This window comes from Patiria miniata, unplaced genomic scaffold (genome assembly GCF_015706575.1).
Source record: "Patiria miniata isolate m_02_andy unplaced genomic scaffold, ASM1570657v1 HiC_scaffold_9, whole genome shotgun sequence".
Taxonomy (NCBI): domain Eukaryota; kingdom Metazoa; phylum Echinodermata; class Asteroidea; order Valvatida; family Asterinidae; genus Patiria; species Patiria miniata.
Window position 1 is genome coordinate 3,660,145 of NW_024037076.1, and position 15,955 is coordinate 3,676,099.

Consider the following 15,955-nt stretch of genomic DNA (forward strand, 5'->3'; position numbering starts at 1 on the left):
CCCCAAAAAACATGGCTTTTTTGACGTTGTGTTTCTCAGATAATATGCTCAGTGTGATTGAAATGTTAAATTATAACGTAAGCAAGAACTGTTAACTTTGTGTCAATGACAAAATCGCCGTCATCGATGCCGAAACGTCAATACTGTTACTGGTCAAGCTGACCTTGAAGTCGGGAAGAAATCGTTCAAAAATGTCCCCAAATCTATGTGAATGCCTTGAAGATGTTATTTTACGAGTAGTTGAACAGTTTTAACATCTAAGTATATTCGGAATTTCAGACGACCAAACTCATGTGCATGGTTTTCAGGTTGGCCAATTTGGGGGCAACAATGCTGACGAAGCACATTTAGCGTGACTTGGTGTGAATTTGCGTGGGTCTCGGTATCGACTTATGGAAGCCGGCAAAAAGGGTGATATTTATTAATTCCTAATAATTCGTGAAGGAGGCGATACTGCAAATTTTTACTGCACACCATAATGGATAGAAACCTTATTAATTCGTGAGGCTTGAAAAGATTGACAGATATTGCAAAAACCAGTGTTACGACTCTTAAAAATGCTCGTATTAAACCAGGCCTATTGTTCCCGATTTCAAGGAAAAGTACTGAACATATCAAAACGATCTTTAGCACATAGTTGGATCATTATAAGGGAAATAAACCCGAACGTTGCAAGAAGATACAGTCTTCCGAACGGGAAAAATTGATTTCCAAAGATTTCGCCCGCGAAACATGTCTGTGTGCACGTTGTTTCAGTCAAAATAAAGTATTATGTAACCATTAGAAATCGGCCTTCGCAACCACATGGCTGTAAGGGCCCCGGACACTTTTGGATTCTGGATGCACTGTGATGAAAATGAGGTAGTCCAGGGCAGCCAGCGGGGTGAACCTTGTTTTGTTGGATACATAATGTTTTTACGTATATTTTAAAGAATTTGCATGACGACATCTTCTCAAGATTGAGCAATTTTTTATATCGATTATTTATTGAGTGATCGGGCACAACTGGATCACTTTTTAGAATAATGTTGGAATGAATCTTCTTTGTTTCTATTTCTCTGGACTGTAATTCTCCGCAAGTGTTTCTCCTCAATGGTTTATGGCATGAACTTGTAAATTTGATCGGTCGTCCCTGACCCCGAGTGGTGCAAAAGCTCTGACGTTATGTTGACGTCATCGGGTATCAAATGACAAGCGATTTTAGTTGAAAAAGTTACCAATGTCTTTCATTTTTAACTTTTGAGCGAAATAATCAATTAGTTTTGTATTTTTTAATCAGATAGACCATTAATGAATTGATAAAAGGGGTTTTTTTGTCGTGTATGTGAAGTCGCTCAGTCTTTATACTTCCGGGGCTACCGCAAGGTCAAAGTTAAGTGAATTCAAACGTAGACATTTCTCCGAAACGGTTTGCGGGATGATGATAAAACCTAGTATTTGAACCTCAAAAAAAATATTGTTACGTCATCATGCCATCTTCAGGTATTAAATTACAATTAAGAGATTTAATGTTAACATTTAAAAAAAAAATACTTTTTACAAGAATGGAGTACCGTTCTCCCTTTTATGTGATCAGTTAGACAGTGTCTGTATAGAACAATATTTTTGATCTCCCGGGCACTTAGTCGGAAGTGAACATTGAATATAACTTAAATTTGGAAGCAGTTTACTAATTATATTTAAAAAAGAAAAACAGTGAGGAACTTCAAACACTAAAAATTGGCATGATAACATCGTTACTTGAAAGGACGGCAAAGATAGATGAACCTTGAATTTGAAAACCATTCGTCACAGTTTTACCCCTAAACATTCTTCGTTCAATAAAGGACTGTAAGGTTTCAGAATGATGACATCATGGGACCGGAAGTTATTATAGAGAGAATTTCTAAATGATGAGTTTTCTTTCCTTTAAATTCAAATTGGAACCGGAAGTTCAGTGTTATTGATACACACACTTAATTATTGATTATAATTTCCATATTTTCAAAACCCGAAAGGATGTTTTTTGTTCAAGTTAAAACAAATGGTTCCACTCAAAACTGATGAATTTCTGTTCAAAAAACAATTCAGAACTTAACTGACCACTAAAATAATTCTATCTCAACAAACGATGTTGCTCTAGTTTATTTGTTTGATGCAGGGAATGGCAAATATAAAAGAGTAAAGGACCTAATTCATCTTAACGATCGGTAGATGTCAAGTTTGGTTTAGTTTTTTATGAGGAAAAAACATGCAGAAGGTATAAGCATGAATAGCTTTACTTTTATTTAGCCGAGCTTTTTATGGGGGTGCACCCCCGGTAGCTACGCCGCTGCCTACAATTCCTGGTTAGCGTAAACAACTTTGACCCAATTATTGTTATGTCTGAGGTTCATTGCTTTTGAGTCAAGCATCCATCATGGCTTACTTCACTCCACTGGCGCCACAATAATTACGCAAGTTATTACCAAGGACAATTATATCATTTAAGCGAAAATACACAGGACGTGGCGTAAAGCATGACTAGTTTAAATGAATGCCGGCCCACTCCTATTTGGTTGGGGATGTGTGTTTCGGCTGACTTGTCGAATTAACAGATTACGAACAGGAAAAGGTTTTTAGCCTTTTTTTACGGGTTGTTAAATATTTATAGTGAAAAGAAATTAGCAACAAAAGGTTCTCCCATGAAGTTCAGCTGCACCAAAGTTCCAAACAAGTTAGATCCTCTTTACACAGGGCTGCGACCTTTGGGCCTCCCTTGTGCGACCATAAAACGGGCGAGGTCGCCGTTCGAAGCTCAACGGAGGGCGAATGGTTGTCCAGGTTGTTCAAAGGTGGTACACAAGATGTTCAGACATCGCCATGGACGCTATGGTCGCCGTTAATTTTTGAACATGTTCAAAACAGTCGCACAAAGGTCACCGGGGAGGTTCGTTGCTCAAAGGTGGCTCAAGCCGGTAAGGCAGAAGGGAGGCACAAGCATTGCCGTGGTTGCAAAAAGGATGCACAATGGTTGGCCAATGGTCGCCACGTAATACATGTAATAGATCCGTTCTGTTGAAAATTGTACCGTCAATCTGGGCGATGCTTCTGCCTCCCTTGCGCCTCAAGGGTCGCCTAGGAGGCTAGTCTAGGGACTAGACGTTGTTCTTGTTTGCTACGCCGAAAACCGGCCACCGCTATAACCGGCCACCGCGAGAGGGCGCTATCACGACCAACCAATATCACCCACGAACCTGTCAGAACAACGTCTAGGGTACTTGCTTAAATTCCTCCCCCCCCCCCCCCCCCCAAAAAAAAAAATGGGGGAAACTTATCAGAACAGACTGTTCTTATCAGAACAAAAAACTACTTAGCAAAGTTGATAATAAGCAGGACAAGTTCTTTTCAGAATTAATATCTTCTAAGCAGTAGTTATGACCACATGGTGTTACCGCAAACTGAAACGATGGGGTACTTCAAATTAGCAGCCAGAAAATGGAGTCTTATCATAATATGATACTTTCATGGCAACAGTGAGTGGTAACAGGTAGGAGTGTGTGAATTCAATGCTGGAAAATTTGGTAGAAAAATTTACTTTTTATCCAAAATACTGTCCCAAATTAAAGAGAAGATTGTGTGGGGTCGAAAATGTCACTAAACAGGAGCAGCTCATTTATTTTAAGAATAAAAAAATGAATACACCCACAAGTTTGGGCTAAACTACACAATCCCCGAAAATTGTGGGCCCTTATTGCAGCTAGCCGCAGCTTTACATGTACTTGGGGACTTTCCAACGTGCAGTCCGAACCAACCACGATATATAACTATTCGTTAGGCCAAAAAAATTCTCCGGTTTCTGGTATGGAGCTTGCCCAAAAAGTGGTGGGGCGACGCGGCTTTTTTTTTTTTTTACCTGTTTTTTTGCTTTTAATGTCGGCTGATGACTGCAAAATGGTGCCCGACTAAACTTAGTGCAAATATATGGGAGTCCAGAGAGGCCACATAAAGCTTATTCTCGATCATAACCCTATCTAAAAACACGTTAAAATTGTGCGGCAGCAGGATTCCAGTCAAACCAGTGAGTTTGGCGGTTTTGCGACGTCATCTTTCATTGAATTTTTTTTTTTTTTTTTCATTTTGCCGACGCGCATGGCTACGGCGACGCGCGCGCATACCAGAAACCGGAGACTTATTTTTTTTGGCCTGAACAAGATTGAAAACATAATCTACGGGCTAGCAAATGTTTTAACTATTAACGGTACTGAACGAAGTGAACACAAAGTAATCAAATGAGCTGTAAATGGTACATATTGCCGGTCTCGACTCCAGACTAGCCAAAATATCGAGGCCAAAGGGGACCGAGACCAAGACCGAGACCACAGCTCCCGAGACCGAGACCAGCAAAAAGTGGTCTCGAGACCGGTCTCGAGACCAACACCGGTTTCGAGACCTACAACACTGCATTCAAGCACGAATTTCTCACTTTTCAGCGAATCCGGTTTTTTTCTATTAAACTCGGACAGAAAACATCTATTCTGAAAAGACAGCTCTCCCCAACGCACATACTTTTAAAACTTCCTTGCGTTGGTCAACCCAAGTAGTTATGGCCGATTGATCGCTATAGGTATACCATATGCCACCTGGGTAACGAGTAACATTGACTGATTTATTTCATCCACTGATGGAAGTGATCACTGGTCAAGTTCGCGCAAGAACTATTGTTGACCATTGGTTATTAACCATTGTTCGACTAAAGTTTGCCCAAACTCTGTCTAGTCGACGATGGTTGACTACGCTAGTCGACTATTTGGAACCAGCCCACTGATTGCTGCAAATAATGACAACACAGCCTATCGTAGATCTGAAACCAAAATAATTTATGGGCAATCACTTTACATTACTAGTACTCAATAAGTGACCACCTATAAAAACATTTAAGTATTGTATTTTAGGTCCACTTTTTACAAAAATTTCGCTTTTAATATATGCTATGAAAACTGCTATTGGACTGCAGTCATGTTCGGTAAGGGAAGACACTTAGGGGAAAGAATTGCGTACTGGACCACCACTTACCTGCCGCCTAACACATCAATTTCACCTCACCTTGTGATTGCACCCAAGATGAATCCAGATCCAGTGATTCTAGAGCACATTTTGGATGCACATGTCGTGCAGAACTATAAATTCGAGGTAGCCAGTCCTATTGATCGAAGTGTCTGGAAGACAGCGGTACGTTATACGCATGACATCGACAACCATGACAGCGCTTCAGCCGGCCAATGACAGTGCAACACGTCATTATGAATATTAACTTTCTCATGAATTTAGTTAATTTTGATGAATACTTTAAAAACGTCCGAAGATTGATCATTGGAACAAGCGATCGCGCGCGGTCTAGCGGTAAAAGTGTCGAAGTCAGAGGTTTGAAAATCGATGAAGTAAGGCCTAAAAAAAAAAAGTGTTATGTTGGCGTAACCCGACCGACCCTAAAAATGCGGCCGACCCTGGATATTTTTTTTTTTTTTCAAGGGAAGAAATATAATTAAAATCTATAGAAATGAATTTTAAATACGTTTTGAAACCATTTCTGACCGTTTCTCCTCAATTGTATGACGATAGCGCGCGTGGAACTTTGGAGTGCACAATGTTTTGCACCTTCCTCTCCATGACACAACGAACATGCAGAAGATCGCGCAGGCCTACAGGCAGTGCGCGTGCGGAGATCGATGCACCATGCATGCATGATAGATGCACATGTACATGTACAGTACATGTATAGCCTCGTCATAGACTGTTGCACGGCGCGAACTGCTACATATACTATTGAAAATACTTCGCTATTTATTCCATGTTAAAAAAAAATAGGTCATTATAATATTAATTATTTTAATTAATATTCCACTTTTTTACACGATAACAATTGATATATATTTATTCTAAAAATGGTAAACTATTCTGTAACCCCGGCCGATGCGACCCGCCGGCCGGCCCCCGGCCCGTGGATCGGTTACGTACGCGCGTACGCCGTCGCATCATGGCGCCCGGTACCGAATCGTACAGTCATGACAGTGTTTCCATCAAGGGCAAATGGGGATCTTCGGTCATTTTCGACCGTTTAATGCGGATAAATTTGAGTCTAGAGCTGGGGGTAATCGTCCAGAGCTGTGCCGATGGTGTAAAAGCGGGTTACACCGTGCTAAAAATACAAACTTCAAAGGAAGAATCGGGTCCATATAAAGATGTCGATGCAGATGAAACGGCTAACATTTTGTCTGATTTTGGATTCCGCTTTTTGATATGTACCTTTGGAAAGGTTGATGATGAGTTTAAAAGTATACAAATATTGTGTGTAGCCTTGTTTTCTTTTGTTATCGTGTACTACTACCGGCTTAATGTCATTCTCGTTGCTGGGATAAAAAAAAAAAAAAAAAAAAAAAAAAAACGACCTACCTACCCTATTTTTTCTGGCCTGTTACGCCAACATAACTTCTTTTTTTTAGGCCTAAGTGGCTGATGTGTTTTCATTCTCTTTTTTACCCTTTAAAGAAATTTGTCTCAACGATAAATTCAGAGAGGAAAAATAGTAAATGAATATGAGCAGTGACGACGTGGATTTGAATCTGGGATCTTTGTATAGCTCAGCCCGCTATCCACAAGGCTGCTGTTGTAGCTCAACGACGTCCGTATCCATTGCACAGCTGTTATCACTAAGAAGCCTTTACTGTGCCTTTGCTAAGCTTTTCTTGGCATGTGTACGTGAAGCCGCACACCTTGCAATAGTAGGCCTAAACAAATATTTTCTAAGCCTCTCACACGTGCCGGATTTCAGTTCATTTTGTATCCATGAGATTAGTACGAGCATTATGGTAATGCGGATTTACTTTGTTCTTCTTTCGTGATAAGTTTGCAACGCCTACCTCTGTGCAGATGAAACGACGTGCATCTCATTTGCTTGGATATGTGACGGCCAACCCGATTGCCCTGGTGGAACAGAAGAGGTGGGCTGCGGTAAGTGTTTTTTTTTTCATTTTGTGAAAAAAACACTTTTGTCTGTTTTCTTTTCTCGGAATCATGAGGAGAGATATCACGTTTGTGCATTGAAGTGGCATTATAGATTCACTTGCATTTTTTCCAAAACTGCCCTAGCAAATTGTTATCAAAAAGCTACCATGGATTGAAGACTGCACAAATTGTAAAAGTACACTTTTGTTTACGTATAGACCGGTGAACCTAAGATTATTCTTCCTTTTTTTTCAAAATGGACTCCTTGTCCCGTCTATAGACCCATCGCACAGTTGTCATCACTTTCTGTATCTTTGCCTTTGCGAAGCTTTTCTTGACGGTCATGTGTACGTGAGGCGGCACACTTTGCAATATTAAACAAATAAGCCTCTCACACGTTCCGGATTTCGGTTCATTTTGTATCCACGAGATTAGCACGACCATTATGGTAATGCGGATTTACTTTGTTCTTCTTTCGTGATAAGGTTGCGAAACCTTCCTCTGTGCAGATGGAACGACGTGCATCTCATTTGCTTGGATATGTGACGGCCAACCCGATTGCTCTGGTGGAGAAGACGAGGTGGGCTGCGGTAAGTGTTTTTTTTTTTCATTTTGTGAAAAAAAAACACTTTTTTCTGTTTTCTTTTCTCGGAATCATGAGGAGAGATATCACGTTTGTGCATTGAAGTGGCATTATAGATTCACTTGCATTTCCCCAAAAGTGCCCTAGCAAATTGTTATCAAAAAGCTACCATGGATTGAAGATTGCACAAATTGTAAAAGTACACTTTTGTATACGTATAGACCGGTGAACCTAAGATTATTCTTCCTTTTTTTTCAAAATGGACTCCTTGTCCCGTCTGTATACCCATCGCACAGTTGTCATCACTTTCTGTATCGTTGCCTTTGCGAAGCTTTTCTTGACAGTCATGTGTACGTGAGGCGGCACACCTTGCAATATTAAACAAATAAGCCTCTCACACGTTCCGGATTTCAGTTCATTTTGTATCCATGAGATTAGTACGAGCATTATGGTAATGCGGATTTACCATAAGCTATTGTCCCGAACGGGTAGACAAAGGGTGAGACGTGTCATTCGATGAAGATACCCCAAGTGTTCATAGGGTCTACGTAAAACCACCATTTTGCTAGGAACTGCCCGACTGATAATGCTCGATCACGATCCCCTTCACCCTCAAGTGTTACCCGATCTTTTGAAACTCATAGGAGCCGGTCGTCTTGACCAACGACCGGCTTCACCCAAACACATTGGTTATCAACCTACACTAATACCAAATCAACCGCCGGTATTTGACAAAGAAAACACAGAAAGGACAGGGATAGGGATCCGGTTGAGAGAGGTGCAATTTACATCCAACTATAATGGCATAAGCTTAGTAATACAACTAAAGATACAAGGGATTAAAACCCATGCTATAATAGATACAGCAGCTCAAGTGTCCATAATTAGTGCAGACCTAGCTAAGCTTATTAGTCCACCACTCACGTTTGTAGAGAGGGTAGAAAGGGTACTCCTTAGCGGGGCAGGAAAGTCGAGCAGTATCATCGCTAAAACGGTTCCTAACGTTCCATTAGAAATAGGTGGTCGTAGGTATTATTGTGACCTTCTGGTGGCACCAATTGCAGTTAGTTTTATACTAGGCCTAGACTTTTTGAAGGCACAAGGTGGAATGATAGATCTGGTCGATGATGTTGTGATCCTTAAAGGGAACAAAATAAATGCCGAAATGCGAAAGAATCAAGATGAAAAATACCTTATACAACGAATTACACTGGAAAAGAAAGTTGTGGTTCCCCCAAATACCTTGGTTCAAACGAAAGTTACGCTCGAATCTTCTTCTGGAAAGTTATACCTGACATATGAATTTGTTGTGTTCACTTAAGCTCAAACCTCTGTGCGGGCCCGTTTCCGGGCGAGAATCCCGGTAAAAAGGCCCCTTTTTTCGATGTTTCGAGTCATAGTTTGATAACCATGCGGTCTTTTTCAATGGGGGTTAACGGTTCTGTACAATTTAACTCTTTCTCTTTCTAATGGTATATGTTATTTTTTTTTATCTTGAAAAAAATCACCGTAATTTCGGCTTTGAAAATGTGAACTTTTCATCATTTTCCTGTGTAAACGCACCGATTGAGCGCCCTCGCGTCGACTCTTTTGACTGTAACTCCTGACTAGAGTATCGAATAGTGTGGGGGTAAACGGAATCGAATAGCTTAGCTCCTCCTCTTTCCTTACATGTAAAACTTGTTATGATTGGTTGAAAAAAACCACCGTACTTTTCACAAAGAAAAAAAGTGGCCAATGACAACTTTCGATCGATAAGGCATCGTTCGAGACCTACATCGATGTACCATTGCTTACCACGTGTTTCGTGATCTTGGACTCTGCTCATCACCTGTTTTTCAAGACACGTTTTCTCCAATTCTACTTTAGATAAGACATTTAAAAACTATCCATTTGTAAATCAGTTATCTGGCATCAAAACTGTGGTCTTTTTAGGAGTTAATTTCATTTTAAAATAATGTAATTTTGGATCTGAATACTGTTCACTTCAAGGCAGTTATAGAAATTTGTGATGGTAAGAACGTGCACTTGTTTATTGGGCTGTACCATTTTGTTTGTGGGGAGGATATCTATATGCATATACACGTTAGTGTATACGTCAGATTTCTTGAAGAATGCAAAAATGAAATAAGATGTTTATATCAAGTTTGACAAAATCGGACAAGAAGTTGTACTATTAAGCATACCTTCACATCGATATGTGCACAAATCCTATATGTACATTGTCATGTATAGGTTTGTTTTAACCATTTTATGAATGGAATGTGCCGGGCCACATTTTAGGGTTGAACGCACAGCCACACAGGGCCAGCGTTAATCCGATTATGTAGCCCTGGACCTCTGTGTGGTACTCTGCGCGCCAGATTTAAACTGTAAAATTAAGTGAACAAAAGTGGGGGTAACAAATTCATATGCCATGCACCAGAAAAAAATCACAAGGGACTTTTCATACCGTATACACTAGTTCAGTCAGAAAAGGATCCCACCGCAACCAGTTCCCAAACCTGCAAGGTAATCATTTGTCTACGTAATGATAGCAATAGGTCATATACACCTTAACAAGGGCCACTTAATAGGCAGGGCAGAAGAGGTTAGTGAAGTCATTACGGAACCAGACCCTCATGCGTCAGTAATCGAGGAACTAGACCGGCGTTCGCTGGACAGTTCCCAACAACCACTCTCGGTTAATGACGTCGTTGTTCAAAACATCCCTTTGCATGTCCGTGAATTATGGGGAAAATCATGTTAACACCTTATCCCCGGGCAATCTGAAGAACTAGCCAAAATACTCACGAACTATGCAGATGTTTTCTCTAAAGATGACATAGACTTGGTCACATTCTCGGCCGTTCAACATCCAATTATTACCGATGGTGCCACTACGATTAAACAAAAAATGCGGAGAACACCTTTAGGCTTTGAATGTGAGGGAAAAAACCCACCTAGATGCTTTACTGGCACCGGTACTTGTCAGGGAAAAAGATGGGAAGGTACGCTACTGCATCGATTATAGGGCCCTAAATAACGTGACGATTAAGGATGCTGTCCCTCTGCCCAAGAAGAATGTCTAGACGTACTAGATGTAACTAATTTTTTTAAAACGCTCGATATGAGTAGTGGTTACTACCAAATAGAAGTACGGGTAGAAGTACGGGAGGAGGATAAGCATAAAACAGCATTTATCACCAAATACGGCTTGTTTGAGTACAGCCAACATCTATTAAAGATGTAGAGAGGTTCATGGGACTCGTTAACTGGGTCTCGTTAACTGTCTTCTGGGCTTGGTTTAGAATCCTCCGACGAATTGTTGGATTTTGTTGCCCGGCGATCGTTGGGCGATGCAAATTCAACATTTAGTCTTGAGGAACATGAGTTGTGGGATAACTATGATATGTTCATGAGACTGCCCACGGAGACGGAGAGAAATCTGCTGACCCCATCACGCGTATCGTCACTTCTGCACTGGAGAACACTACAGCGGCTTTTCATGTTGCTACCCAAAACCCCAAATCCACAACCAACAGAGGATTTTGTAGATGCCCATTGCCACGTAGATCGTTTGTTGAATGTCACACACAACAAAGGGACCCTCAGTCAGTTCATGAAAACGGAAGCCATCGAGTGTCAAGACCTTCGTGGTTGTGTCGCAGTCTTCAGCGACTACAACAGATGGTTGGAACTTGTGTCCGATGACTTGATCTACGCAGCAGTGGATACCACCCAAAACAGGCGGCCAACTTCACACCCAGGTCAGAACAGACGATCCGACAACTGATGAACCACCCAAAAACGTGTGCATTAGGGGAAATAGGTTTAGACTACTCGGCTGCACATCGTCGGCACAAACTAGTCCAGCAGACTGTCTTCAAACGTCTCCTGGGGCTGAAGCTTAATTGCCGTTGAACTAGATAAACCGGTAATATTGCATTGTCGGGATGCTGAAGACGACTGTCTCCAAATTGTCGTAGAATCCCTTCCCAGAAATTGGAAGATCCATTTGCACTGTTACTTCCAAGATTGGGAAAGAGCCCAGAAATGGTTGGCATATTTTCCCAAGTTGTACATAGGTCTAACCCTTCTCGTCTCTGGACAAAATCCGGGCCTGAGAAGTGTCGCTAAAAGGATGCCCCTCAGCCGGCTCCTGTTTGAGACGGATGCCCCGTATTTTCCACCCAAACAGCCTGGGGAAACTCCTTCAGCAACCCAGCAATAGCGAGAGTCGTTGCGCTAGAAATCTCGAAAATTAGAAACATTCCCATTCAAGTAGTACTCGCCCACTCCCTTAGGAACACAAAGGCGGTCTATAACATCGAATTTCCGTAAATATTGATTCATGTTAAATACAGTACGTGCGCTGCACATGCTTTTATTTTATATCTCAATTTATTAACCAGTCTTAAGAAAGCTTATCGTATAAAACGCTATGTCTTAGGAGCCAAAAAAGAGAACGAAATTTATGTAATATTAAATGCTTTAATGTGCACGATTAGAACCAGATAAGAGAAGGAAATTATTTACTATTAATTGCTTAATTTAACCTAAAGTTATGTGTGCAAGGTCGACTCTTTGAGTAAAAACCTTTTGAATGACTTTTTCAAGTTTGACTATAAACAATCTTATTATGACTCAGAAATAGATAATAGGGCCTATGTATGCCACACAAAATAAAAATTTAAAAAAAGTGATGTACAATATACATGTACACGTCAAAAAAAAATGTACATGTACTTCATTCAGAAAAAAAAAGAAGGAAAAAAAAGGTAAAAGGTGAAAAAAGTAGAATAAAGAAAACTAAATGTAAATTATGTGTACTTAAAAAATAATATGATATTTGTCTCTTTCCTCCCCCTTTAAAAAAAAAGAAGAAAAGAAAAATATATATATATCGGGGAGGAGTGTAGTATGCTTATTCATGAATAAAGTCACTGAACCGTGCCACTGCTGTCCATTAAGCAAAACTGCCAAATATTGCAACTTGTCTCGCTAGTTCCAGCCACAGTTCAAAATGCTTGCTGTAGGCCGTCCAAGATTTTTCCGACATTGCGGTCAGGTTTCATCAAAGGTTTTTCCCTTGCTCGATGAACAGTGCTCTGCTTGATCAGATTCTCGTCAGACCGTTTTTAGAAGGCTCAGGTGTGAGAAGTGCAGCGGGATTGCTTTAAATACTTAAGTTGAGCTCTGAAATAAGTGAGGTGCTTGGATCTTTCTCTAATTACTAAATCACTAATTACTGTGAATATTGTAACGGGAATCCGGGGCTCGATGTACCCAGGGGTACAACGAATCCCTAAAAACCCGCCGGGATTAATAACCAGGAGAAATCGGTGATGTATGGCTGAGCTAGTGCTTGGCCGGGACCAGCGTTGAGGGCGCCGTCGCAACCTCAGGACGTCAACCTGACCCAAGTGGAGTTCGCCTGGTAGCGTAGCTTTCTTCAAGGCCTCGATGACTTTATGGATAGGGGAAGGGTAAGGGGAGGGGTTGGACTATAACTTGGCGCGCAAACGCAATAGAAAAGGGAAGGCTGGGGAGGAGAAGGCAATATAATTTGAGTTTGTCCTAAAGTCTGGCTCTAGTTTCCCTATAAAGTCTGACCCTAAAAGTCTGGCCCCAAAGTCTGGCCTAAAGTCTTGCCCTAAACCTTTATTCTGAGGCAGATAACTTAAAAAGACATAAATAACTGACATAAATCAGTCAGGCAGCAAAGACAAGTGGCTATAATTCACAATCAAACTTCTTGTTTGTTTTAATCAATCACCATCAAATAATAATAACTAAACACTTCATCAGATTGGGTCACTTTAGTTTGCATACGCACATTCCAATTGCTGCCGCTTAAACACATTGCGCAAATTGGACTGATAGCAAGTCTAATAATTAAGCATTCTTTGTGCGCGGATATGTACACACAGTACACGGCGCATAATGCATGGGCTGTCGTTGGCCGTTGTGCGTTGCTTCCTTTTCAGTGTGGACATCGGTATTATTATTCTTCATGCTTTGTCTCTTCTTATCTTCTTCCTCTGGCTACTTCTTCAATTCCTCTTGTTTCTTCATCTTCTTGCTTGTTCCCTCTTGTTTGTCCCTTTTTCTTATTCCTCTTCTTCTTCCGATTCCTGGCATCCGCTTGGTTCTTCCCACAGGGCTTGTTCTGGAGGCGACCAGAGCGCTCGATTGCTGTTCCAGCTCGCCTTTTATGCACTTTTGGCTGGGCTGAATCTGGGTCGCAGTGAGCGCGCGCGTTCCAATAGGTTAAAAGTGCGCGTAGCGCGTATCGCGTATGCAAAACGAGTCATCAAACCTGATGATGAAATCTCCGCACTATAGTCCAGCAGATATGTGAAAAAATTGTGCACTTTTGCATAAAAGTGTGAAACTTGGCACAGATGTTTATATTCATGCGAGCAAATGTTTTAGATGTGGAGCCATCGCAAATTTACCCTTTCAGGGGCATGGCATCCATTTAAAAAAAGGGGGCGGGACTTGTCGTGCCCGCAGTGAAAACGGTTTTCACACTTGTTACAAAAGCAGGAAACTTCACAAAGACATAATTATATAGATTATTAGTGTTTTCCAGATTCGGAGCCACCACAATAGTACCTTTTGGGGGGCGTGGCAGCCATTAAAAGAAAAGGGGTTTTTTAATTATTATGCCCACTTTGGAAAACATTGTGCCCATATTTCATGAACGAATAAAACGTCCCACAGACGTTTATATTCATGAGAAAAAAAATTCCAGATGTGGAGCCATCTCGAACACACCCTTTAGGGGCGTGGCAACCATATAAGAAAAAAGGGGGCGGGGTTTTCATTATGCCCACCCTGGAAATATTGTTCCCACACTCATAGAGAAAATGGAACTTTCCACAAACATTGACATTCATGAGAAAAAAAATTCCAGATGTGGAGCCATCTCGAACACACCCTTTTAGGGGCGTGGCAGCCATATTGAAAAAAAGGGGGGCAGGGTTCTCATTATGCCCAACATGGAAAAAAAGGTGCCCACATGTCTTTGTGAAGTTTCCTGCTTTTGTAACAAGTGGGAAAAAACATTTTCACTGCGGGCACGACAAGTCCCGCCCCCTTTTTTTAAATGGATGCCACGCCCCTAAAAGGGTAAATTTGCGATGGCTCCACATCTAAAACATTTTCTCGCATGAATATAAACATCTGTGCCAAGTTTCACGCTTTTATTCAAAAGTGCACAATTCATCGATATTTTGTCACATATCCGCTAGACTATTAGTAAAGTACATCATTAACCTGTGTGCAGAAGTCAATAACACACAAACAATGGGTGCATTCAATAACACTGTGCACATACGTCAATTGCCTTGAACGTTATCAAACTTGCATAAGTACCGGAAAGAAACAATAGTGTAAAGCAAGGTTAATGGCTTCTTCACATCATTATGGAATTATTCTATAAATACTACGAATATTTGGTAAGTTTAGTAGGTGATTTAAGTTGGTTTTGAGGTCTGAAAATGGCCTAAAATCAACAAGTTTCATTTCCATTCTATCGTACGAGATTCATGTTCAGGAAACCAGACTATTCTCTAGTACGGAAAGATTATTTAAAAGGGAAAGCTGATTTTTGTCACAATATATAATAATATACGGATACGTTATCCCTTTGTGACTACATGTGTGCGCATAATTTCGTTTTGTGTATGGTCAACCTTACATATTTTTAAAACTTTAATTTAGGCAAGTGTTTATCACGTTTGAGGGCCGGTTTTGATATCGATAGCTTTCATAGTGCAAAAGAAAATAAATTTGGCCGAAAATATGTATACACATGAAGTGAATATAGTCCATTCAATCAGCACCAAAAAAATGCAAAATAACAAAATAATTTGCCCTCGTACTCCTCCGTGGACTTATCGACCTTAAGATGTTTTGAAATGCATGTAATTGGAAGCAGAAGTTGTGTTTGTTTTAAAGGGAAAATACAACATTTGCAAACATCGACAAATAAAACTACCAAGTTTTTACGAAAAACCTTACTAGTATGTTGGTAAATGACAGTCTAAAGCATCGTGTAAAACTACGGTACCTGGTGTGAAGACATTTTCGAGAAAATGGTATTTTTGTATAAATTTCCAACGGTGGTCGGCCGACCACCGTTGGAAAAACCTGACTATATTTCAACTACTGCTCCAAATTTACCATTTGTTTCAGTCCAAATTGTGTAAGTTGCTATTGATTACATGTTCATGAACGGGTGCAGGCCAGCTAGATTGGTTCCTTTACCTTACAATTTCTGGCATCTAAAAATTGATCAATTTAATCTTTAGTGGAGTCAGGGAACCAGACTACTTGAATTGTTTTGTTTTTCTTGGTTTTTCCAGCATTTTCGGACACAACACTTCAAACATGTCAGTGTAACAATATTTTGTTCTATTA